Here is a 26611-nt window from a genome sequence, read left to right on the forward strand (position 1 = left end):
TTTGGTCATCTTTAGAGAAAGTTGTTCTTAGACTTGGTCGTTTCTGATTTTCGGCGATAATGGAAACCAAGGATGTCCATCTCAGAAACAACCAAATGCAAGCCATTTGGTTGTGGGAGGAGCCAGCATTTGTAGTGCACTGGTCCTCCTCAAATGCCAGGACACCAACTGGGCACCCTAGGGGGCACTGCAGTGGACTTCATAAATTGCTCCCAGGTACATAGCTCCCTTACCTTGTGTGCTGAGCCCCCCAAACCCCCCTAAAACCCACTACCCACAACTGTACACCACTACCATAGCCCTTATGGGTGAAGGGGGGGCACCTAGATGTGGGTACAGTGGGTTTCTGTTGGGTTTTGGAGGGCTCGCTGTTTCTTCCACAAATGTAACAGGTAGGGGGGATGGGCCTGGGTCCGCCTCCCTGAAGTGCACTGCACCCACTAAAACTGCTCCAGGGACCTGCATACTGCTGTCATGGACCTGAGTATGGCATCTGAGGCTAGCATAGAGACTGACAATCAATATTTTGAAAGATGTTTTTTGAGGGTGGGAGGGGGTTAGTGACCACTGTGGGAGTAAGGGGAGGTCATCCCCGATTCTCTCTGGTGGTCATCTGGTCATTTCGGGCACCTTTTTGTGCCTTGCTTGTAAAAAAAACACAACCAGATAAAGTCGTCCAAGTGTTCATCTGGGATGGCCTTGTTTCTTTTGATTATGGGTCGAGGACGTCCTAGTGTTAGGCACGCCCAAGTCCCGCCTCTGATACGCCCCCTTGAACTTTGGCCATCTCTGCGACGGAAAGCAGTTGGGAATGTTCAAAACCTGCTTTCGATTATACCGATTTGGACGACCCTGTGAGAATGACGTCCATCTTCCAATTTATGTTGAAAGATGGACATCCTCTTTCAAAAATGAGCCCAATAGGTTCTGGGCTGGAATGTGTATCAGTCTGGCTTATTCTCTTTTTCAAACTGAATGTGAACTGGTATTCTAGAATATTTGCAATGCTGACCCCTTATATGTAGGAGTGGTGCAGTTTGAGTTTTTGGACATGGTGATGGCATGATATGGTAAGCTTCAGAGTGTCTGCTTGCAGAGTTTTATGTTGCATCACACAGTGTCTGTGACCGGGAGAGTGCAAAGTTTGTGTTGCTGTCACTGATGTGGCACAAGAGTCTGAATAGTATTTTATATGTTGAGCTGTAAAATTAAATATCCTACTTCTTCTCAGCACCCATGGTTGGGAGAGTTTTAATGGTTGATCTGGGAATGTCCCATATGAATGAATAATTATATTCTATATGATTTATATTAAAAGATATATATTAGACTAGCATTAAATTATAATAGTAGTTTGTGTGTGGCTGAAACTGGCTGGGGCTGGAATATAATCATTAGTGTCCAATCAAAGGAGAAAGCTCAGTAGCCAACTGAGAGTGGAAATGGAGTTGATGTGGTCAAAGAAAGGTAATAAGAGATGGAGTAGAAGATAAGAGACAGAATGGCCTGGAGTCAAGGGAAGGAAGGGGAGACAGGGATGGAGCTGGGATTCGTGAAGGGATGAGAGGCATCAGAGGATGGATGACGGCTGAGAGTGAGTAATGGGGATAAAAATGGATGACTAGGGAGTGGGTGAAAGATAGAGGGGACAATGGGATTGCTAGAGAGAGGATGAGGGGTAAAATGAGAAAAGTCAGTAGATAGATGAAAGATAAAAAGGTGACTAAGTACTAGAGGGTGAGAGAAGGGGAGAAAGAGCGGTAAAATCATATATGGGTGGATATAGAGGCAGAGAAAATGAAAGTAAAAAAGAAACATATAAAGAAATACCAGTCCCAGATGAATGTAGGGAAGAAAAGGGAAGAAGGACAAGAAGAGAGAGAGGAAACAGAAAGGCAAACCTGGAAAAAATTTAGAAGACCACACAAATAGTGGAACAGACTGGGGCCAACCCAATTGAAAAAATACCCAGACAACAAAAGTAGAAAAGAAAACAAATATTTCTATTTAATACTTTTTGAGGGTTAGTATGTGATATGATGTGATGTGACATAATTCTTATAGCCCACCAACTCCCAACTAGTGGTTCAAAGTGGGTTACAACATTAAAGTAAATAAAAGAGAAAATTATTGAAGATGGAAAAATTTAACCATAACATTTCTGAAATAGGTAAGTCTTCAAAGTTTTATGAAAGCTTAAATTTGTTGGCAAAGTTCTGAGAGAGACAGGCAAACAGCACTAAACGTTAACTGCCTAGTAAGAAATTTTTTTTCCAATGATGGCTTATGCCTTACATCAACTAGTGATGTATAATAAAGAAGGCAAGACATTCCTGATCTAGAATAAAAAGAGAAAGATGGAAAAACAAACAGTCTTACTAAATAATCAGGACTATAGTCATCAAATATTTTACAAACCAGACAGGCCAGCTTAAAAATATTCTGGCCTTCACCGGGAGCCAATGCAACTGAACAAAGACATGGAGTTGCATGATCATATCTCTTTTTGCTAAAAATCAATTTAGTATTGTGTTTCCAATACCTGTAACCAAGAGAGCAAAATAGATGAAATGAAGCAGTATAAACTGTTACAATAGTCTAAGTGAGACAGAATTAATGAATGAATCATCACTGTAAAATGTTTTACTGATAAAAGTGACTGAATGGATCTCAATAAATGGAGTTTAAAGAAAATTGATTTTGCTATTGAATTGATACGTGGAATTAAAGATAAAATAATATCCAAATAAACTCTCAATACCTTTGAGACTTTTTCAATATCCAAGGACAGTCCGTTATCCAGTATCATTTTAGAAACAGGAAGTATATAACCTGACTTAACCCAACTGCTTTTGGAAATGTACATTTTTAATATTTTTGTATTTAGCAGAGTACAGGAGAAAATGCATTTCTGTTTCTCTTTTACCAATATTTTCATTGCTTATAAAGTCTGGCTTACTTAGGGGTCTTTATTTCAGTTTTTGTCTGCATGTTTTTTGTGGTCCTCTATTTTGTATCAGGGGAAGGTGTGCCTGTGTTCTGCCTGCCTGACTGAGGTGAAGGATTCTGCTAAAATGTAGTGTTAGTATTGTATTGTGTAACAGTCCAGCTTGTTCCAGTTTCCCAGTAGTAGGTATGGGGGTGCTCTAGGGGGCCCAGTCTAATTTTTATAATACTGTTTTTCATGGGTGGGTCAGGGCTGTTATGGTTTGTTAATTTTTTCTTGTATAGGCTTTGTGTCATTTTGCAGGGTTTTGTGTTATTTTGCAAAGTGTCGGCCTGTTTGAAAGCAGTCTCTGGGGCAAAATAAAAATGTGCGGTACTAATGGTCTCTGTATCCTATAGAGTCACCACACAAACTAAAACCCATCTGCTTTAAGCAAAGTGTCTGGCAGTGGGAGGAGCTTGTGCTGTTCATAATCACAATTTCAATATTTTTTATGGCATGCTCGAAGAAGGATAGCTCCGTTGTTGGGGAATGTGAAATTTGTGATATAGAACTGGAACCTTAGGATTTATGTAGAGATTCTGTCCAATACTGTAGAGAATACAGAACACTCCCATACAGAATAATTTATTGAATGATGTTATCAATTATCATGCTAATTTAAAAGTCTGTGGGGGGAAGGGGTATGATGTGTGAAAATGTCACTTTGACTTGCCCCCCTCTGTACATAGCCAGTCCCTCCAGTGCCACCTCAAATATTTCTATTTAGAGACACCACCATCATGCTGGGATTGTAAAGAGTGGGGAGAGGAGCACCAAATATCAATATTTTGTCTCTATTGAAGGAGAAGACAGAGGAGGGAAAGGAGGCCTGATGATGACATAACAGGGGCATAGTCATGGGTGGGTCTAGGCCACCCAGTTTGGGCTCAGGCTCACCCATCAATGGTGCAGCCTTGCCAATGCCGAAGCAAGCTAGGCTCCAATGTCTGTCTTCCCTCTGCAGCTACTCTTGTTCAAAAGGATCCCTCTATCTCTGTGCTCATTTAAAGGGTTGTCGGCAGCATGTAAGAATCGCTGCTGCTGGCTGACCCAGAATCCTTCCCTCTGCCTCATCTTTCCCCCCTAACTATGATGTAATTTCCTGGGAGGAAAGATGTTGCAGAGGGAAGGCTTCTGGGTCAGCCGGCAGCAGCACAGTGATTCTTATATGCTGCTGGTGACCCTTTGAATTTCAAAGTTTGAAGTGCTGCGGTTCTCCCGATGCTGCATGTGTATGTGTGTGTGGGGGGGGGGGGGGTGTTGGAGAGAGGGGAACTTATTAGGCATGGGAGTGGAGTGGAGGGAAGGGAGAAAAAGAGATGCTGTACTTGCGGGGGGTGTAGGTAGAGAGGGGAAATTGTTGGGCATGGGATTGGAGGGGAGAGAGAGAAGGAGAGATGCTGTTCAGGGTGTGTAGGAGAGAGGGAAAATAGTTGGGCTTGGTGGGGGTTGGAGAAAGGGAAACTTGTTGTGTATGGTTGTGGAGGGGGGTTGTAGAGAGGGAAACTTGTTGGGCAGTGGAGAGGAGGGAGAAATGGAGAGATGCTGTATAGGAGGTGTAGGAGAGAGGGAAAATTGTTGGACATGGGAGTGGAGGGAATGGAGAGAAGAGATGCTGCTCGGGGGGTGTAGCAGAAAGGGAAAATTGTTGGGTATGGGAGAGAGATGTTGAATCCATGGATAGAAGGGAAAGAGGGAAATATGCTGGACTATGGGTTGGAGGGAAGAGATGGAGAAATGTTGGCCCCCAGGGGAGGGGGAAGAGGAAATAGAGAGAGCGGGTGGAGGGTGGGGATAGGAGAAAGAGGGAGCATGATGCTGGGCTGGAAGGGCTGGAAGGAGAGAGACACTAGGATGGTGAATCCATGTGGGATAGGCCAACATGGGTGGTAAGGAAATGAACAAGAGGAGAATAGTGATTACAGGGGGTAGAAATATGATAATGGGGAGTAGATTGATGATGGAAGGGAATGAGAGGTTGGGGAAGGAGTGAGATGAGGAATAGGAGAGCTAGTGGGTGAAAGAAGGAGATGGAAATCTGATAGGTATCTGAAAAGTAAAAAGAAGGAAAGGCGTTGAAATCTGAGTAGACAGAAAACTGGAAAGAAAAAGAGAGGAAAGAGCTAAAATGGAAAACTCAATATGTCAGAGGCAAGTGTAGTGAGGGAATGGAATGAGAGAGGAGAGAAGACAAATGAACAGAAGCTGCTTGAAGGAGAATTAACAGAAAGGAAAGTGGAAAAGAGAAACTGAAATCAACATGATGGAAAAGATCACCAGACAACAAAGGTAGAAAGGCATTTTATTTTGAATTTATTAACTGAAATATGTTAGCTTGATATCATTTTATTATGCTCAATAGAAAAGGAAATACATTTCTATTTTTATTTCTTCACTTTTGCAGTACATGGTAGGTTCTGAGTTCAGTTTTAGTCTACATATTTTTATTTCTAATTTGTGATCCCTTGTTCTGTAGTTGGTGAGGGTCTGTCAGTGTAATTGTAATGGTAGGTGGAAGGAGTGGAGGGGAGGCAGGGAAATGAGGGAATTGGGGAGAGGGGTTTCTTTATTTTTGCCCTGGGCTCCAGCATGTCTAACACTAGTCCTGACTCTTGCTGTAGCTGGGAGGGGGGCTCCCCAAGCTCAAACAGTTGAGGACCCCCTCTGAAGGCAGCAAAAACTCCCTTGTACTAAGCTTGGCAAACAGCAGCAGCATCCTTGAGTCACTGACAACTAAGCATGTGTGGGATGCCAGCATTGATGCTGCTGCTGCTGCTGCCTGCTAAGCTTGGTAAAAGGGAGTTCTGGCTGTCTTCGGAGGAAGTTCCAATGCACCATTTGTAATCTGTACAATCACCTGATCTTGTTTTTGCCTTTCTAAAACCAAACTCATTTTAGATCTGGATACAAAATAAAGGATGTCAGCTGCTGCAAACACACAGCATTGCTGAACATGTGTAACTCTCATCAATGCACCTGCAAGGCACTGTTGAACTCAGTATCATATGAGAGGCAGAAAAGTCAATGTAAATGAAAAATTGCTTGTAAGTGATTGCATTGATTGACACATAGATAGGACCTCTACATGCAGTATGGCAGCTAATACCAGTCATCTTTAGACCTGTTGTCCCCTGCTCTGCCATATTATGCTTCCTGAAGCTATTCAAGCAAAACATCACATGTGCGTATTGTAGAAAGATGAGGGGAGTGTCATGGCTGCAGAAAGCGTGCAGGAGTTGAGGAGTAGCCTAGTGGTCAGGGCACCAGTCTTGATACCCAGAGTTACCTGGTTCAAATCCCACTGCTGCTCCTTGTGATCTTGGGCAAGTCACTTAACCAGTGCCTCAGGTACAAAATCAGATTGTGAGCAGCTCCTTGTGATTTTAGGCAAGTCACTTAATCCTCCATTGCTTCAGGTCCAAAACTAGATTGTGAGTTCTCCAGGGACAGAGAAATACCCAGTGTACCTGAATGTAACTCATCTTAAGCTGCTACTGAAAGGGTGTGAGCAAAATCCAAATACATAACTATATCTAGGGTTTGCCCAATTGCAGCCTGCTTGCCATTCTACACTGCCATCAAATGTCTGCTTGTTTTTGTACCACATACCTCTTTCATAGCCAGACTTCCACCTGCTGATCCTTTTAAGTAGACGATTTATAAATTCCAGTTCTGAGCTTCGTATAGCATTTTGTGTGTGTGTGTTTGAAGAAAATCAAGTATAATTAAGATTGGTTCAGCTATGCTATGCATTACTTTCCGCACATAGCCTGAGGAAAGCATGGAAGCCAAGCCATCTCAGAGCAAATTATTGTTTCTTCTCTAGCATCCATTTTCTAAAAAAGTGTATTAATTTGGTCTTCAGCCAACATAATTGAGCAGGGTTTCTTTTTTAATTAAATCATCAAAATATGTTTATACTTGAGTAAACCTCTTCAGAGCAGCATACCTAGATTCTGTTGTGTGGGTGGGAAATCACTTTATATTATGTAGAGGAAGCTTTTTTCTCAGCAAATTGCTACAGATTTCAGCCGTGAGCCTATTGGAGTGCACTTCCTTTGCGCTTTGCTGAACTTGACAGAATAATTTAACCACCAACAAATTAATTTCCTGAATACCTAATGTAGGAGCCCTTTTACTAAGCCGCATAGGTGCCTACATGCGCCAAACGCACATCAATTTGGAATTACCACCTGGCTAACACGTGGCCCAGGAGGTAATTTCATTTTTTATGTGCATCCACTATACGCACCAGAAAATAATTTTTATTTTCTGGCACGTGGCACTAACCAGGCAGTAAAAGCATTGTTCATGCCTAGACCATTACCGCCTAGCTAACACTTGAGACCTTACCGCTAAGTCAATGGGTGGCAGTAAGGTCTCAGACCCAAAATGAACACACACCAATTTTCATTTTGCCGCACATCCATTTTCGACCAAAATAAAAAAGGCCTTTTTTACAGGTGCGCTGAAAAATGGACCTGCGTGCATCCAAAATACGTGCCTACACTAGCGCAGGCCATTTTTCAGTGCATCTTAGTAAAAGGACCCCTTAGGGGCCCTTCTCCTAAGGGCAATAAGCTCTAATGTGTGCTTTGCGAGTGAGAAAATGCTTACTGCAAAATTTATTAAAGAGTTTTGGAATAATTTTCCATGTGCCAAGCACATTAATGAATTTTGAACATTATTTTTGGAAGGGAGCATGCCTTGGGCAGGGAATGCACTCATCAAAAAAGTAGACACAATGTTCACCCAATGTATAGGCGGATCCCACTTGTGACTGGTATTGTAGCAGTCACAAGTGGGATCCCCTATATATTGGGTGTTGATAATCATTATCATGTCCCGGTGACAATATGAGATTTTTTTTTCCCCTTATAATAAGTTCAAGTGAATGTTGTATCTACCTTTTTGGTGAGTGTATTACTTCAGCGGTAGTAGACCACTGGTGAACCTTTCATGTTCTAAGTGATCTTAATGGGCAGGGAATGGGCATATATGTATTAACCAGCTAGCATGTTCTGATTAGCATGCACTAACTGGTTAATGCAAATTAACATGGGAACACTAAGGGCCTCTTAGGGGGAAAATTCACTTTATAAAGCCCCTCAAGCATGGCAGTGAGGTTGATACTGAAGAACCTAATACACTGAGGAGCCCAATGCTGCAGCTTATGTACCAGTTCTGTAGCCAATCTCACATTCAATATTTCTGATTTGCTCATATTGACTTTAAAACCAGGAACCACACTAAAGATAGACAACTCTGTCAGAATCGCTAGAAGGAGACCCCAAAGGAAGTAAGATGACATATGTGTAGACCATGGTTTTGTGGTCTTACCCACTGAACTATATATCCCCAATATCCTTCCTAGCTCGAATGATCTGTGTCAGCCACTCAATAACAAGGGAAAATAATAGGGGCAACAATGCACACCCCTGCCTAGTGCCTCAATGTAAAGAAAAGGTTCCTTTTAGTTTACTATTAATAGTAAGATAGTTTCCCCATAGTTTTCTGCCAGAGGCTTAAACTTAACTGTTAAAAAGTAGAGCATTAACAGATAACCTATAGAGCAGGGTCTAGTTTGCATTTCATAAAAAAGCAAACTTTAGGCTCCTTTTACAAGCAGCATTACTGATTAGTGTACGCTGAATGCAAAGAAGAATGGGCTTCTTTGCATTCAGTGCATTGCTAATCATTAGCTCTGCTTTGTAAAAGGAGCCCTTTATTAACTTGTTTAAACAGTATAAAATTCTTTTCCCCATATTTTAAACTTAAAATGTTATACCAGAGTTTTAACTTAACTGTTACAGCCTAGAGCATTAAAAGATAGCCAGTGTATAGCAGAGCAGGACTCAAACTCTCTGCCTTAAAACGAAAAAGGCATTTTCTGTTCTTTGCCAGAAGAGAGGAAGCAGTGCTTCTGACCTGAGTTGAGTGTTAATTAAGGTACTGTTAGGAAGGTAGAATAGCTGCAAAGATCACTAGGGGACAGTTGGAAGCATTCCCTTAGAACCAAGGAGATTACTGATTATATGTACAAATTCACAATACTACATGAATCACAATCAGGATTTCGGCCACTACATAGCACTGAAACAGAACTAATCACTCTCCTAGCCAAATTCAAGCAGGAAATTGCAACAGGTAAAAGCATGCTCCTCCTTCAATTTGACATGTCTAGTACGTTCGACATGGTAAACCATAAAATACTATTAAGACTACTAGACTACTTCGGCATCGGCGGAAACATACTTAGCTGGGTCAAGGGCTTCCTAACCACTAGAATATACCAAGTGACATCAAACTCAAACATATCATCACCATGTAAAGCAGACTGTGGAGTACCTCAAGGATCACCACTATCACCAATCCTCTTCAACCTAATGATGACCCCATTAGCCAAGTCCTTATCCAACCATGGCCTCAACTCTCATCTACGGAGACGATGTCACAATATACATTCCTTATAAACATGAACTGGCTGAAATCTCCAACGAAATCAAGCTCAGTTTGAACATCATGGACTCATGGGCAAATGCATTCCAACTAAAACTCAACATAGAAAAAACACACTGTCTCATCCTCTCATCTCAATACAACACATACAAATCCACAAGCATAAACACCCCTGATCACACCCTTCCTATCTCAGACAGCCTGAAAATTCTCGGCGTCATAATCGACCGTAATCTCACCCTAGAGTGCCAAGCAAAATCCACAGCTAAGAAGATGTTCCATTCAATGTGGAAACTCAAATGACTGAAACCATTCTTCCCGAGGGATATATTTCGCAACCTGGTACAATCTATGGTATTAAGTCATGTAGATTACTGCAACGGAATCTATGCGGGATGTAAAGAACAAATCATAAAGAAACTTCAGACTGCCCAAAACATGGCAGCCAGGCTCATATTTGGGAAAAACGTGATTCAAAAGCGCCATAACCCTCCGAGAAAAACTGCACTGGCTCCGAATCAAAGAACGTATTGCTTTCAAAATCTGCACACTGGTCCATAAAATTATCTACGGCGAAGCCCTGGGATATATGACAAACCTCATAGACCTCCCAACCAGAAACACAACAAAATCAGCATGAACATACCTGAATCTCCACTACCCAAACTACAAAGGACTGAAATACAAATCAACTTATGCATCCAGCTTTTTCTATATAAGCACACAACTATGGAACGCATTACCTAAAGCCATGAAAACAATGTATGACCACCTAAAATTCCGGTAATCAGTAAAAACCAATCTGTTCGAAAAGGCATACCCTACTGACCCAACCTAAATACCTAAACCCTGCAATACAAGCGAAACCAAAGAGCATATGGACAAAACACAACTCCCCCTCTCTACGATTCACTATTGTGTCTTGTACACATGAACCTTATTATACCATTACTCACTTTGTAATTGTTATACCGGAACTGGCGATCGACAATATGGTACTATGTAAGCCACATTGAGCCTACTACTACCACTACTATTTGACATTTCTAAAGCACTACTAGTATGCAGCACTGTACAATTTAACTACTACTACTACTATTTAGCATTTCTATAGCGCTACAAGGCATACGCAGCGCTGCACAAACATAGAAGAAAGACAGTCCCTGCTCAAAGAGCTTACAATCTAAAGGACAAATGTACAGTCAGTCAAGTAGGGGTAGTCAAATTGGGGCAGTCTAGATTTTGTGAAAGGTATAAAGGTTAGGTGCCGAAAGCAACAGAGGTGAGCTTTGAGTAAGGATTTGAAGATGGGTAGGGAGGGGGCTTGCCGTAAGGGCTCAGGAAGTTTATTACAAGCATAGGGAGAGGTGAGGCAGAATGGGCGAAGCCTGGAGTTGGTGGTGGTGGAGAAGGGTACTGAGAGGAGGGATTTGTCCTGTGAGCGGAGGTTTCGGGTGGGAATGTAAGGGGAGATGAGGGTGGAGAGGTAATGAAGGGCTGCAGACTGAGTGCATTTGTAGGTAAAAAGGAGAAGCTTGAACTGTATGCGGTATTTGATCGGAAGCCAGTGAAGTGACCTGAGGAGAGGGGTGATATGAGTATATTGGTTCAAGTGGAATATAAGACATGCAGCAGAATTCTGAATGGATTGAAGGGGGGATAGATGGTTAAGTGGGAGGCCAGTGAGGAGTAGGTTGCAGTAGTCAAGATGAGAGGTGATGAGAGCGTGGATGAGAGTTCGGGTGGTGTGCTCAGAGAGGAAAGGGCGAATTTTGCTGATGTTAAAGAGGAAGACGCGACAGGTCTTGGCTGTCTGCTGGATATGTGCAGAGAAAGAGAGGGAGTAGTCTGCAAATAGGTGGGAAAATGTGAGATACAAATGCAACAAATAAACAGGAAATGGTATGAGACTATCTAGCCCATTGTGGGGAATGAAGCCAGTAAGGCGGAGCTTGCTGCCCTTTTAGTTCACCCAAAACAATGGCAAACGCTATTGAAAACAATAGCAAAAGTTTATTTAAAAAATAACAGACTGTTTATGAGTGATCCATCTTTAAAGTCTAAAGCTGTTCCAGTTGGATAGGCAATGCCTTAAAAAGTGAAGGATAAGGGATTTTTTTTGACAGCTTTTTTATTTATTTGAAAGCTTCCCATATCTAGATATAAGTATCATGAAATAAAATTGAATATCACTAAAATAGCTTTAAAAATATTTTAGCTGGTAAAAACAGCAGTAATATACTCTGTATTTTGTGCTCATTTTTCTACACTGTTCTATAGAATACTGTAATACATGGCCAAATCTCAGTGAGGATAGCCTGTTTCTTGATAGGGTCATGTTAACTGTTGTTGTAATCTGCCTTGGAGGCTAATAGTGTGCTGCTGGCTACTGTATTTTGGTATTGTATTGTTTGCCTTCATAATAAAATCACACTCAACTATATACAAACACACAGCCGACAGACAAAGATGTTTTTAAAAATGCCTTTTACAACCACACAGACTTGAAGAAGAAGTATATACAACAGAATTGGATAATGTTGGCACATTTAGAATGATTTTTGACAGAACTTCTGCATGAAGGAAGCTCTTTCCTCATTATTCAATATTTGTCTTTGAAATAGTAGTAGCAAAAGTGCATTTTTATGTTTAAATCTGTTTATTGAGGGTTTTCAAATATATACATAGCACACAGCAACAAATTGTCTGAGCAAGTAGCAGGAGTGGCCCAACTTACCTCGGAGCTGACCTGCAGAACGGGCTAACTTGAATGCCGTGTATCAGACCTTGAGGATGGTGCGCAGGAGAGCAGCGTGGAACTCGCACAGCTTCGTGAGCTGGTCACTGCTCAGTAAAATAAACTAGAAGAGCTGGAAAACAGAGCGCGCAGGGACAATCTGCGATTTCTAGGCATTCCGGAGACGTTGCCAGAGAAGTCCCTGCATCAGGCGTTAGAGCGCTGGTTGAGCCCTATGCTAGCAGACATGGAGGATGCGGAACCAGTGCGTCTGGAGCGCGTGCACCGCCTGGGGTTCAAACCAACGGGTGAGAGATGGCCCAGAATCGTAATTGCAAAGTGCATTTTTATAATATACCATTGCATTCCTCAAAACAAGAGGAGCAAGTTCCCACATCTTTTTCTTTTGATGTACGCACAGGAAAGAAAATAAAGATGTTAAATGTTCCCAGGTTTTAACCTAATTAATGTTTTAAAAATACTTTTGTACTTAAATAGCAATTCTGATTGTTGAGCACTTGATTCACATAATTTTGGTGGCCTTTTACTAGGTGAAAACATCTCTGCACGAATACAGGGAGTCCCTATGACCAGACCCTCCAAATGAAATACTGATTACGATTTAGAACTAATTACTACTCTAACCAGTGAAACTGATACTTCTTCTGTGTACATCCGTATATTGCACAAGCCAGCATGTTTTAAAATATAAGTAAAATCAAATACAAATTCTACTAACAATAAAGAACGACAATGTGGATGCAGCAGCAGATAGGTTTGTTTGCTTTGTTTTGGGTGTTCGGGGATGACAGCTACGGAAGGAGGGGGTGGGTTCAACTTTTTGATGTCATGCCGTCTCCTGTCCCCCATCTAACCTCCTTGCTTAGAACCAAAGATATAGAGGGACCCTTTTACAGAGCAGCAGTAAGCCCAACACGGGCTTACTGCTCGCTCTTCCAGGACTACTGCCGGTCCAACGCGGCCACTAGCGGTAGTCCTGCCCCGAGTGCACAACATTTCCAGGGGAAAAAGAAAACCCATAGAAATGGCTTGCAGAGCGATAGCCTGGCAGTAATCGGGCATTGCCATGTGCTGCCCGGTTACCACCGGGTTAGTGCGGGAACCCTTATCGCCACCTCCATGGGTGGCGGTAAGAGCTCCCTGCCACATGGACATGCGGTAAGAGTTCTCTCACTGCATGGCCATGTGTGCTGGGAGCATTTTTACCTGCTGCACTAAAAAGGGTCCCAGCACATGGGAAAAACGGCCCCCATTGTTAGCACAGAGCCCTTTTTCCCGCAGCTTGGTAAAAGGACCCCAGAGAGAGGAAAGGTACCAGGTAACCTTGTTTTCTAAGACAGTTCTGTGTGAAGAAGACATTTCCTGAGTAAGTGAATGGTATTTTGCATCTATGCTTTGGTGACTTAAAGGATTGGGATAGAAGAGAATTTGTAGATTTATTAACAAAAACAGTTTGAATTTCATAAAAAAAAAAACAAGCTTTCTTTATTAACTTGTTTAAATAGTGTGAAATACTTTTCCCCAGTTTGCAACTTAAACTTTGTGCCTGAAGCTTAAACTTAACTGTTACAGCCTAGAGCATTAACAGAAAACCTATAGAAAAGAGAACAAGGCCTAAGGACCCTTTTACTAAGCTGTGTTAAAAAGGGCCCTGCGCTAGCGGTGGGAACTGTTTTTGTCATGCGCTGTGGCCCTTTTAACCACAGTGGGTAAAAAAGGCTGAAAATAGCCATGGCCATTTGATAAGATTGCTCTTGCCGCATGGCCATGTGAAGGAGAGCACTTGCGGTAATTGAGTAGCACACAGTGTTGCCCGATTATTGCTGAGTTAGCGCCATGCTAAAAAATACAGCCCTATTGTCCCCAGTGCAGGAAATTGCATACACTGGGGCTGGAACTACCCCCAGCTCCCGCATTGGACCGGCTGTAACTCCAGATTAACATGCAGTACGCCTGCCTTGGGTTTACGACTGCTTTGAAAAAGGGACCCCTAGGTAGCATTTCGTTAAAAAGGAAAATTTAACAAATAAACTTTAATACTATGAGGGTAAGAGTGTTACACTGTAGAAACAACTTGACAAATATAAAACCCTTTTACTAATTTGTGCAAATAGGGGCCATGCACTATGATTAGTATGTGGGTTTCCATGTGCATTGAGAACACTTTTAGTGGAGCTGTAAAATGGCCTCATTTCCATTTTCAAAGTCTTTGCCTTCCTTATCATTGCTTTGCATTTAACTTGACAATCCTTATGCTGTTTCCTATTCCGTTTAATGTGGGCAAGTGCAAAATGATGCACGTGGGGAAAAGGAACCCGAATTATCGCTATGTAATGCAAGGTTCCACATTAGGAGCCATTGACCAGGAAATGGATCTAGGCATCATTGTTGATGATACATTGAAAACCTCTGCTCAGTGTGCGGCGGCAGCTAAGAAAGCAAATAGAATGTTAGGTATTATTATTAGGAAAGGAATGGAAAACAAAAATAAGGATGTTATAATGCCTTTGTATTGCTCCATGGTGCGAATGCACCTCGAATATTGTGTGCAATTCTGGTGACCGTATCTCAAAAAATATATAATGGAATTAGAAAAGGTACAGAGAAAGGTGACGAAAATGATAAAGGGGATGGAACGACTTCTCTATGAGGAAAGGCTAAAGTGACTAGGGCTCTTAAGCTTGGAGAAAAGATGGCTGAGGGGAGATATAATAGAGATCTATAAAATAATAAGTGGAGTGGAACAAGTAGACATGAATCGCTTGTTTACTTTTTCCAAAAATACTAACATAGTAACATAGTAGATGACGGCAGAAAAAGACCTGCATGGTCTATCTAGTCTGCCCATGATAAACTCATATGTGTATACCTTACCTTGATTTGTACCTGTCTTTTTCAGGGCACAGACCGTATAAGTCTGTGCAGCAGTATTTCCCGCCTCCCAACCACCAGTCCCGCCTCCCATCACCGGCTCCGGCACAGACCCCGTATAAGTCTGCCCTCCCCCATCCTAGCCTCTCAACCACCAACCCCTCTTCCCCCCGCCACCCAATTTCAGCTAAGCTTCTGTGGATCCATTCCTTCCACAGAAGCTTAGCTGAAATTGGGACTAGGGGGCACGCAATGAAGCTACAAAGTAGTAAATTTAAAACAAAATAGAGAAAATATTTCTTCACTCAATGTGTAATTAAACTCTGAAATTCGTTTCCAGAGACTGTAGTAAAGCCAGTTAGCTTAGCGGGGTTTAAAAAAAGGCTTGGATAGCTTCCTAAAAGAAAAGTCCATCTGCCATTATTAAAATGGACTTGGGGAAAATCCATTGCTTATTTCTAGGATAACTGTCAATATGAAATAGCAATGTTCTACTATAATGCTATAAATATTCAATACAAGGACTAGTAGAAACTCTATGTGTGCGAGTTTTGTCTTGCTAATTTGTTATAGGGAAAGTCTCATACAGTCGCCAGGGCTGTATATATCACCTACATAAGTACATAAGTAATGCCATACTGGGAAAAGACCAAAGGTCCATCAAGCCCAGCATCCTGTCCACGACAGCGACCAATCCAGGCCAAGGGCACCTGGCAAGCTTCCCAAACGTACAAACATTCTATACATGTTATTCCTGGAATTGTGGATTTTTCCCAAGTCCATTTAGTAGCGGTTTATAGACTTTTCCTTTATGAAACTGTCTAACCACTTTTTAAACTCTGCCAAGCTAACCGCCTTCACCACGTTCTCCGGCAACGAATTCCAGAGTTTAATTACGCATTGGGTGAAGAAAATCTTTCTCCTATTTGTTTTAAATTTACTACTCTGTAGTTTCATCGCATGCCCCCTAGTCCTAGTATTTTTGGAAAGCGTGAACAGACGCTTCACATCCACCTGTTCCACTCCACTCATTATTTTATATACCTCTATCATGTCTCCCCTCAGCCGTCTCTTCTCCAAGCTGAAAAGCCATAGCCTCCTAAGTCTATCTTCATAGGGAAGTCGTCCCATCCCCGTATCATTTTAGTCACCCTGCGCTGCACCTTTTCCAGTTCTATTATATCTTTCTTGAGATGCGGCAACCAGAATTGAACACAATACTCAAGGTGCGGTCACACCATGGAGCGATACAACGCATTATAACATCCTCACATCTGTTCTCCATACCTTTCCTAATAATTCCCAACATTCTATTCGCTTTCCTAGCCGCAGCAGCACACTGAGCAGAAGGTAAAACCCCTGTTTTATGAGAATTATAATCATCGACAGTCCCCAAATGCTGCTGATACACCCCCGCACCACTCACTTTGCAAGGGAAGCCAATGGAAGGGGCATACTTTTCGTGCCCCAGCTTCACTTGCACCCTGTGCAGTTACACCGCCTGCACATAGCTTGCTATGGCCCTGTTGTTGCCCTTACAATAGCTGCTTTTTAGTTTTGCCCACTGGTTTCCAACTTCTTCCAGATGTTCCCATCCAGAAAGCAATTCCTTGAGGTAATCCCCCATCTGAATAAAGTGAGTTTTTTTGAATTCTAGAATCTTCACTTTTGAATGAACCCTCTCCACACCTATCTTAGTATTCAACCACACCATTTGATGATCACTGGATGCTAGTTATGGGCCAATGTGTCATTATTCTGCAGTTCGACCTCTCAAGTGCTTTTGATTTAGTGGACTGGGAAATCTTGACTAAGATGTTCCATCAATACGACGACATTCATGATAAAGTTTCTGGGTTTCCTTAAAGTCAAAGTTATGTGGTTGAAAAAAATGGAGCCTTTTCAGAAAAATGAAAAACACCGTGTAGAGTTCCACAAGGTTCTCCTTTCACTGGTGCATTTCAATTTGCTTATGCAGTCCTCGGGTAGGTTATTAGATCACTTTGAATTCACACATTTTATTTATACAGACAATATCACTGTACTCTTCCCATGTTTACCATCTTTGGAGGGGACCCTAGCTCATATTCAGAAATGCATAGAAGAAATAGAACTGTGGATCTCAACATATCATTTAAAACTTAATAAGTAAAAAGCAAAGTTTCTTTAGATTGGAGCCAGTAATGATATAGGTTATAGGCAGAATTTCACTATTGGGGATAGTTTATTTTCCCTAGATTTGCATTCAAAACTTCTAGGTGTAGAATTAGACAGTTTGTTAACAATAAAGCAAACAAATATCCACAGTCATGAAGAAATGATATTATGTTCTCAGGAAGTTGAGATCCTTAAACAATATTTTAATTGGAATACATTTAGTATTTTGGTTCAATTGCTTATACTATCTAGGTTCGATTATTGCAATCTTGTGTTGATCTGTTGTTGTAACATTAATTAATCGTCTATAAATTATGCAGAATACAGCTAATAGACTCATTTTCAGTCTATCACAATATGAGTCTGTTAGGAGCTACTATTTGAAATTACATTTGTTGCCTATTATGGCCCACATTCATTTAAGCTTAATGTTAAAATGTTTAAGGTTTTGTCTGGTGACACTCCTTCCTACATGGTAAATGTGGTTACACTTTTGCAGGGCACTGCTTCCAACTATAATACCTTATCAATAGAAATCAAACAACATAAAACATGGAAAAGAAAATAAGATGATACCTTTTTTATTGGACATAACTTAATACATTTCTTGATTAGCTTTCGAAGGTTGCCCTTCTTCGTCAGATCGGAAATAAGCAAATGTGCTAGCTGACAGTGTATATAAGTGAAAACATTCAAGCATTACTATGACAGTCTGACAGGGTGGGAGGATGGGGGTAGGTAGGAGGTATGCATGGGGACATCAAAGCATATCATTGATATTCTAACAGGATGGGTGTGGATAGGTGAGGGGTGGGGTGATCAACAGAGACATACAGCTTTATGGTTTATAATGGGCTAGGAACCCCAGATCCTTGTTAAGTCCTTTCTGTTGGGTGTTAAAATATTCAATCATTCTGACTTCAAAGGTCTTACGTTCTTGTATGGTTTTAAAGTTACCTTTCAGGATTCTCACTGTGAAGTCACTGGTACAGTGTCCTGGTCCTGTAAAATGCTGACCAACAGGGGTGGGAGCCCTACTGGCACCAGTATTGTTCATGTGATGTCTATGTAAATTGAATCTTGTCTTAAGCATCTGGCCTGTTTCTCCAATATAGCATCCTTCGTTACATTTACACTGAATGATATATACCACATTGGAAGATGAGCAAGTGAAAGATTCCTTTATGTTGAATATCTTTCCTTTGTGGATTACTGTGGGGTCCTGTGAAATATTTTGGCATAGTTTGCAACTGGATAAATTACAGGAAAGTGTGCCCTTCTGTTCCTTTTCAGTCTGTGATGGAAGTTTACTTCTGATTAGCTTGTGTTTTAAGTTGGGTGGCTGTCGGAAGGCCAGTACTGGTGGGGATGGGAATATCTCTTTCAGTAATTCATCCTCCTGGAGTATAGGTTGTAGATCTCTTATGATTTTCCTCAGTTTTTCCAGCTCTGGATTGTATGTCACTACAAGGGGGATTCTGTCTGTGGATTTTTTCCCCTTGTACTGTAGCAGATTCTCCCTTGGTGTTTTGAGGGAGGAGGCAATATTCTTGGAGATTATTTTGGGGTTGTAGCCTTTCTGTTTGAAGGATGCAGTCAGGCTTTTAAGGTGTCTGTCTCTATAATACCTGGAACCAGCTCTTTTTGAGCTTTCTAGATACAACTAAATTAAAATCAGTTAAACATTTTTCTGCTTCACTGCATTATCAGATGGCCACACTTTGGAATTATTTACCTTTCTTATTGAGGACCTGTTGACACTATTTAATATTTAGGAAAAAGCTGTTGTTGGCCTATTGCTCTTAAAACTCTAATTAGTAGGATCAAACTGCTTAGGTTTTGTGTTGACCCTACTTATCTGTAATTCCTTGTTATTTTGATCTGGTCTCTTTTGTATATGATCTACCTTGAACTGGAGAGGTAGTGGCAGAATCAAAGTCACAATGTAATATAACATAACATAACATAACATAACATAACATAACATAACATAACATAACATAACATAACATAACATAACATAACAGATGATCACCTACTATAACATCAGAGATACTCTCCCCATTAGTAAGCACTGAATTCAGTATGGTCCCATCCTACATGGGTTCTGTTACCAACTGTTGGAATAGATCCCCCTGTAGAGAATCTAGGATCTCCCTACCCACAATAGAAATACCCCAATCAACAGCTGAAATATTAAAATCACCTGTTAGTTGCCTTTCACAGCTATATTTTGAATGCCTTCTTCTGTCTGTAATGGAGGCCTATATATCACACCAATGCAAATACATTTGTCATTCCCTCTTTCCAGATTAACCCAGTAGAGAGGTGTGTTAGTCCACTCTTAAGGTTATCAATAGAAATTAAACAAAATAAAACATGGAAAAGAAAATAAGATGATACCTTTTTATTGGACATAACTTAATACATTTCTTGATTAGCTTTCAAAGGTTGCCCTTCTTCGTCAGATCGGAAATAAGCAAACCACATTTGCTTATTTCCGATCTGACGAAGAAGGGCAACCTTCGAAAGCTAATCAAGAAATGTATTAAGTTGTGTCCAATAAAAAAGGTATCATCTTATTTTCTTTTCCATGTTTTATTTTGTCAGATTAACCCACACTGCCTCTTCTTTAGCCTCTAGGTCCTGCAATTGCATGGCTTTAATATTATCTTTGAGATATAAAACAAAAAGCGAGGAGAGTGAATGAGGATACCAAATAGTTTGTTTATTCACATAAAAAATAACGTAATTCGCATTAAAAATGACCCGACACGGCCGTGTTTCGGCCCAAAGGCCTGCCTCAGGGGTCTTTGTAACCTCAGAGAATATGACTTGAAATGTGTACTTCAAGGGAAATAATAGGACAAAACTCTCTTGGGTCTCCTCTCTTCTAAAAAATGTTAAAAAACAGAGCGAACTTGTTATACTCCTCTCCAAAGAGGGTTTTTACCTCCTTTTTTGTTTTAGCTTTGATATTATCTTTAACATATAATGCTACTCCCTTACCCTTTCTTCCTACCCTGTCTTTCCTGAAAAGATTAGAGCCCAGTATAACCTTGTCCCAGTCATGGTTCTCTGTGAACCATGTCTCTGTGATCACCACTAAATCAAAATCAGCCTCTTCAGTCTTTCTTAAATGCCACTGAAACTGAACAGAGGGTTTCAACGTCTCATCAACGATGACACCTAAATCTTTTTCTTGGACGGTGACTCCTAATATGGAACCTTGCATCACATAGCTATAGTTTGGGTTTCTCTTTCCCACATGCATTATTTTGCATTTGCTCATAATAAAAGTCATTTGCTATTTGAATGCTCAGGAGTGTGAATGTCAAAGTTATGCTAAACAAATCCACTCCACTTTGGCTAGTTGAAGAAACCAGACTTTACTGTAAAAGAAAAGGTAGCTCTTATGTCTAGGAACACTCAAAAGGCAATATCCATGAGATACTTGTGTTAAATTCCACTCTGTATTTCATCCACTTTGTGTATTTTTCTTCTCTTTCTCCTTCAGACCCCTTAGTGTCCACTGTTATCACAAATATGACCGCCACACTCTCTATCTTCTCTTATTATAGTTCCTTCAAGAGCTGGATCTTGCTGCTCGCTTGACCTTCCAAATAGTTCTCTCCCAGAACAAAGCTTGCTGGCCACCTACTCTCCTTCCCGGAGAGCCTTTTCCCTCCAGGCTCCAATATATCCTTTTACCTCCTCCCTAGTCTTGCCCAAGGTACAGGGCCGTGCCTAGGGTCTCTGGTGCCCCCCTGCAGACTATCAGTTGGTGCCCCTTCCCCCCGTGTGGCACAAGATGGCAAGGCTTACAAGCCTTTCTTTGCGAAATACTTGATCGCAAATAATTTTTTATGATTTTTAACTGTGAAAATGATCGCTCACCACTTGCCACACTGACAAGAATTGTCAGCAATATTCTTAGAAAACAAATTGCTATACATTGCAAAATAAGATAGCAGATGTAAATTCTCAAAGTGGACATATTCCAAACACTAAAATGAAAATAAAATGATTTTTTTCTACCTTTGTTGTCTGGTGAATTTGTTTTTCTATCCATATTGGTCCCAGTCTCTGATTCTGCTGCTCTCTATCTGTTCTCTTAACTCCGTTTCCAGGGCTTCCTTTCCATTTATTTCTTTACTTTCCTCCTTTCTTCTTCATTTCTTCCTACATCCATAAGTAAAAGCTGTGTCCTCCTCTGTGGAATTGACTGGAGGAGGTATAAAGTGGATCTGTTTTTGCCTATTTTCTCCATCCATGTACAGTTTTTCTCATCTCTTCCCTTTCCCTCATCTCCATCCATGTGCATCTTCTTCTTTTTTTTTTTCTTTCCTCACCTCCATCCATGTCCAACACTTCTCCTCTCTCATCCCCTCCATCCATGTTCAGCATTTCTCCTTTCTCGTCCCTCCCCTGTATCCATATAAAGCAATAATTCTCTCTCCCCTCTCCTCCATCCAAGACCAGCATTTCTCCTCTCTCCCCGCCAACTCCTCCATCCATCCATGTCCAGCGATTCTCCTCTCTCCCCTACCCTCACCTCCCATCCATGTCCAGCGATTCTCCTCTCTCCCCTGCCCTCACCTCCCATCCATGTCCAATGATTCTCCTCTCTCCCCTGCCCTTCATGTCCAGCGAATCTCTCTTTGCTGACCTCCCCTCCCTCCATGTTCAGTATGTCTCCTCTGCCCCCTGCCCTCCCCTCTCATCCATGTCCAGCAATTCTCTCTTCCCTGCCCTCCTCTCCCATCCCCTACATGTCCAGCATGGAGAGGGGAGGGCAGGGGAGGGAGGCATCATGCTGGACATGGAGGGGAGGGCAGGGGAGGGGAGAGAGAATTACTGGACATGGAGGGGAGGGCAGGGGAGAGAATTGCGACCTCGGGTAAAAGATTCTGGAGCGCGAGAGCAGGAACAGAAGGGAGTGGGCAAGTGAGCCGGACCTCAGGAAAAAGGTGCCAATACAAAAAAAGCACTGTATGTATCCCTCATTGATAAGTCTCTGAGACTCTGACTCTAAAGTTTAGCAATTTAATTAAAGCAAAATGTATTTTCACATATCACAAACTCTTCCTATCCAAGCAGAATGTATTATATTTATTTATTGCATTTGTATCCCATATTTTCCCACCTCTTTGCAGGCTCAATGTAACATAGTAAATTACAGCAGATAAAGACCTGTACGGTCCATCCAGTCTGCCCAACAAGATAAATTCATTTTACACGGTATGTGATACTTTATATGTATACCTGAGTTTGATTTGTCCTTGCCATTCTCAGGGCACAGACTGTAGAAGTCTGCCCAGCACTCTTCTTATGCTAAGTTCTGATACTAAAGATGAAGTCCCTTAAAATATACACTCAAGGCCATCCATATCTATTCAGTCACAATCAGGGCAGAGACCATAGAAGTCTGCCCAGCAATGTTCATATACTAAAGGTTTTGAAGATTCTGGTGGCTTACAATACATCATGAATGGTGGAGATATATAAGAAATAAACATTTAGTAATTACACACAAAACATTTAGTAATTACACACAAAAAAAGCAATCAGATTTTCACTTACCAGCTCTATGCTAAACTTCCTCTTTGAACCTACTGTTTGAACCATCAGCCAATAAAATGGCTTTTAGCTGTAGATATCTCAGGTTACCTGATAATTATGCACACATCACTGCAGTCATGCCCTCCTCTCAGTGTACATGCTCAGAAAACAAAAACTTTGAACCACTTACAGATTTTAACAAACAATTACACTATTTATTTTTTTATTTCTCCCCAGTCTCACTTGCACACCTCCCTCCAAACCTGTTGTCTTTAATTTGAATGTTGTTCAAGCTCACCCTGAATGAGGAGTTCTTCCCACTCCAAAGACATATATAGCACTGGTTGTACTCTTTGAAGCAACTTTAGCAGAGCATGTCTGCCTCAGCACTGCTGGGCTGCCTTCACTTCCTGACGTGAGAGGGAACGGTAGGGGAGAGAGGAGAATCACAGCTTCAGGTAAAAGATTTTGCAAGTGAGTGGACCTGGGCGGCACCCTCCAGAGGTTGGCGCCCCCCCGCGGTGCTTACCCCGCTTACTGAGTTGGCACGGCCCTGCCAAGATACACTCATAACATGCCCATCTTGCTATTTGGATGAATTGTCAGAATTTGGACATTTTAAAACAGATGGATCTTTTTTAGGCATTTTGAGGAGCCAATCTGTTTTGAAAATGAGAACCATAGGCTGCTGTGTGTCTTTTTAAAAATACTAAAGGGCAACGCAGCAGAAACTGTGCCCAGTCTGAAGCTGCTGACATTTACACCTACTCAGGAGCAGGCATAAATGTAAACATGTACACACTTATAGAGGTGGGTTTTAGAAAGGACATGCAAATCAGAACTGAGACATCCAAGTTAAGACAACTCAAGTTCCACTAGTATTTTAGAACAGAATCTGCCACCATTAACCTTCTCTAATCCCTCCAGTGGACTACTCCTCAATAGAAGCGCTTTTCTAAAACCTAGACATCTTGGATAGCAGGTCTGAATCCCCACAACGATCTTGTTTGCACTACACATACATTCTTTTTCTGAAATGGGGAATACAAATTCATTTTTTAGACCATCCTAATTTTATTTATTTATTTATTTATTTATTACATTTGTACCCCATGCTTTCCCACTCCAAGCAGGTTCAATGCGGCTTACATAATAATAGAGATTACAGAGTATTGATAGAGAAAAATAAGTCAAGTATAACAGAATAATGAAAGAGATAGGTAGGTAGAGGTGGGCAAGGGAGAAGGGAGGTAAGAGCAAGGGGTAGGTGAGCACAGGAGAAGGGGTAGTGGAGGGGGAGAGGGAATGGGACATGGGATAAGCATAGGGAAATATGGTGGGGGGATGTAATCTGGGTCATTGTCTTTGTTCCTGGATGTGTGTTAGGTAGATGGGTTCATAAAGTTAGCTTGGGTTATTTGGATAGGCTTGTTTGAATAGATGAGTTTTTAGTGATTTCCGGAAGGGTAGATGGTCACTGATTTATTCTAATCCTGCCCAGATCATGCCCCTTGCTCTTTTATAGTTTCAGGGGCATAGTTATCAAGGCAGACTACATTTAAGACATGCTATTTTGTCACTAATTCATGCTATTTTGGCACAGGTTTCCCATTTTATGCAATGAGACCTAAATAGCTGGGGTTGATAGTAAAATAGCATGTCATAACAGTATCCCATGTTAATAACTTCCTCCCTTAAGGGTCATCTTACAAATCTGCAGTACACACTAGCGCCTGCTTACTGCAGCAAAGAATGGCTTACCATGGGGCATGCTGAGGCACCCTGTGGTAATTTTTGGATATATGCGTGCTACCCATGAGTTAAAAAATTATGATTTTTTTTTTAGCACTGGGGGTGGGTCTAGGGTGGAGAGTGGGCATGCTCTGAGCTAACCAATGAGCACAAGTCCTTACCACCTGCATACAAAAAATCAGCCATTTTATCCTGGTGGAAAAATGGCTCTAGCAGAGAGGAATGACAAGTGTAAGGACATGCTAAGGCCACTTTTTTTTACCAGAGTTTGGTAAAAGGGTCCCTTAGATGTTTAAACAATGTAAATATCTAAATGTCATTTTACAAACATATGAAAACCAAATAGTGCTTCCAAAGGAAGCACTTTAACATGTGCAATTCGTGATGTTACCTATGTTCCGACCAACGCCACCCCTGAACACACCTACAAATGTGTAGCATAAAAGTACACATCTTTTTGGCACTTTTATGTGCAAAGCACAAGAGTAATTTTTATAAAAGCCATTTTGCATGCATAAAAAAGCTTTTAGATATGAACAATTACCCCCTTAGTGAGCAAGATTTATTTAGCACAATTTGTCCAAACCTCTTTTAAAATACAACAGTAAATCCAATATAAATTTACATGAAAGAAAAAAAGAATCAATACAGAAGTTCTAAGTAAAACAATGTTCCACAGCTGCAACTTTCTGATAAACAGAAGCAAACATGTTACTAATCCTGAAATGATTGATTGGCTTTCATTTTTCTTTCAAATAAACATCACTGAAGGCTTGATAAGCATTAAAGTAACAACCACATTAAAAGCAATGACTAGCATTTGTATTCCCTTTGGTAAGGGTACACTGAAATACTGCAGCAAAGCTAAGTCAAGTTGATCTTAACTTGGTCCAGAATTTTCTGCTGCACGACTAATATTCCGCCAATGTCGCTATGCTCATATTAGCCCTCTCCTCAAGTCACTTCACTGGTTTCCTATCCGTTTCTGCATACAGTTCAAACTCCTCTTATTGACTTATAAGTGCATTCACTCTGCAGCTCCTCAGTACCTCTCCACTCTCATCTCTCCCTACATTCCTCCCCGGGAACTCTGTTCACTGAGTAAATCTCTCTTATCTGCACCCTTCTCCTCCACCGCTAACTCCAGACTCCGTTCCTTTTATCTTGCTGCACCATATGCCTGGAATAGACTTCCTGAGCCGGTACGTCAAGCTGCATCTCTGGCCGTCTTCAAATCTAAGCTAAAAGACCACCTTTTTGATGCTTCTTTTAACTCCTAACCCTTATTCACTTGTTCAGAACCCTTATTTTATCATCCTCACTTTAATATTCCCTTATCTCTTGTTTGTCCTGTTTATCTGTCCTAATTAGATTGTAAGCTCTGTCGAGCAGGGACTGTCTCGTCATGTTCAAGTGTACAGCACTGCATTCATCTAGTAGCGCTATAGAAATGATTAGTAGTAGTAGTAAGTTTGACTTCAGTATGGCACCACAGAATAATGCAGGTTATTCATAGAGGTCTATTTTCAAAATAAATAATGCATGTAAATTGACAGTTTGAAAATTGCCTTCCCTCAAGAGAGCTAATAATATAGATGTTGCTGCACAATCCCCCAAATTCTATAAATGGCGCCCAAAGATGCACGCCAAAATTTGTGTGCACTGCCACTTGGTGCGCACAAGTTAATTAGTTTACAAGCCGCTACGAGTTGATAATTGATTCCTACAAGCAATTATCAGCACTAATTAGACTATATGCGCGTATCCTCGTATCCGTGTTCTAGAAAGTAATGCGCTAGTTTTCCAAGGCACACATCCACAAAAGGGGCGGGTACAAAATGTAAGTGTGCTATTATAAAATCACGCCTAACAGCATAGAACTGCCCGTAAATGTGTGGTGAGGAAACAACAAAGCAAACGTTCCAACAAATCCAACGTGGAAGATAAAAGCAAAAGGTAGACATAATAAGAAGATAAACAGTCTTTACTTAAAATCTAAAGGCTCCCAGAGATTTACACATCTGTGCCCGATATAGCCATGTTTCACCTTGAAACAGCTGCGT

This window comes from Microcaecilia unicolor, chromosome 1 (assembly GCF_901765095.1).
Source record: "Microcaecilia unicolor chromosome 1, aMicUni1.1, whole genome shotgun sequence".
In the NCBI taxonomy this organism is placed as follows: Eukaryota; Metazoa; Chordata; class Amphibia; order Gymnophiona; family Siphonopidae; genus Microcaecilia; species Microcaecilia unicolor.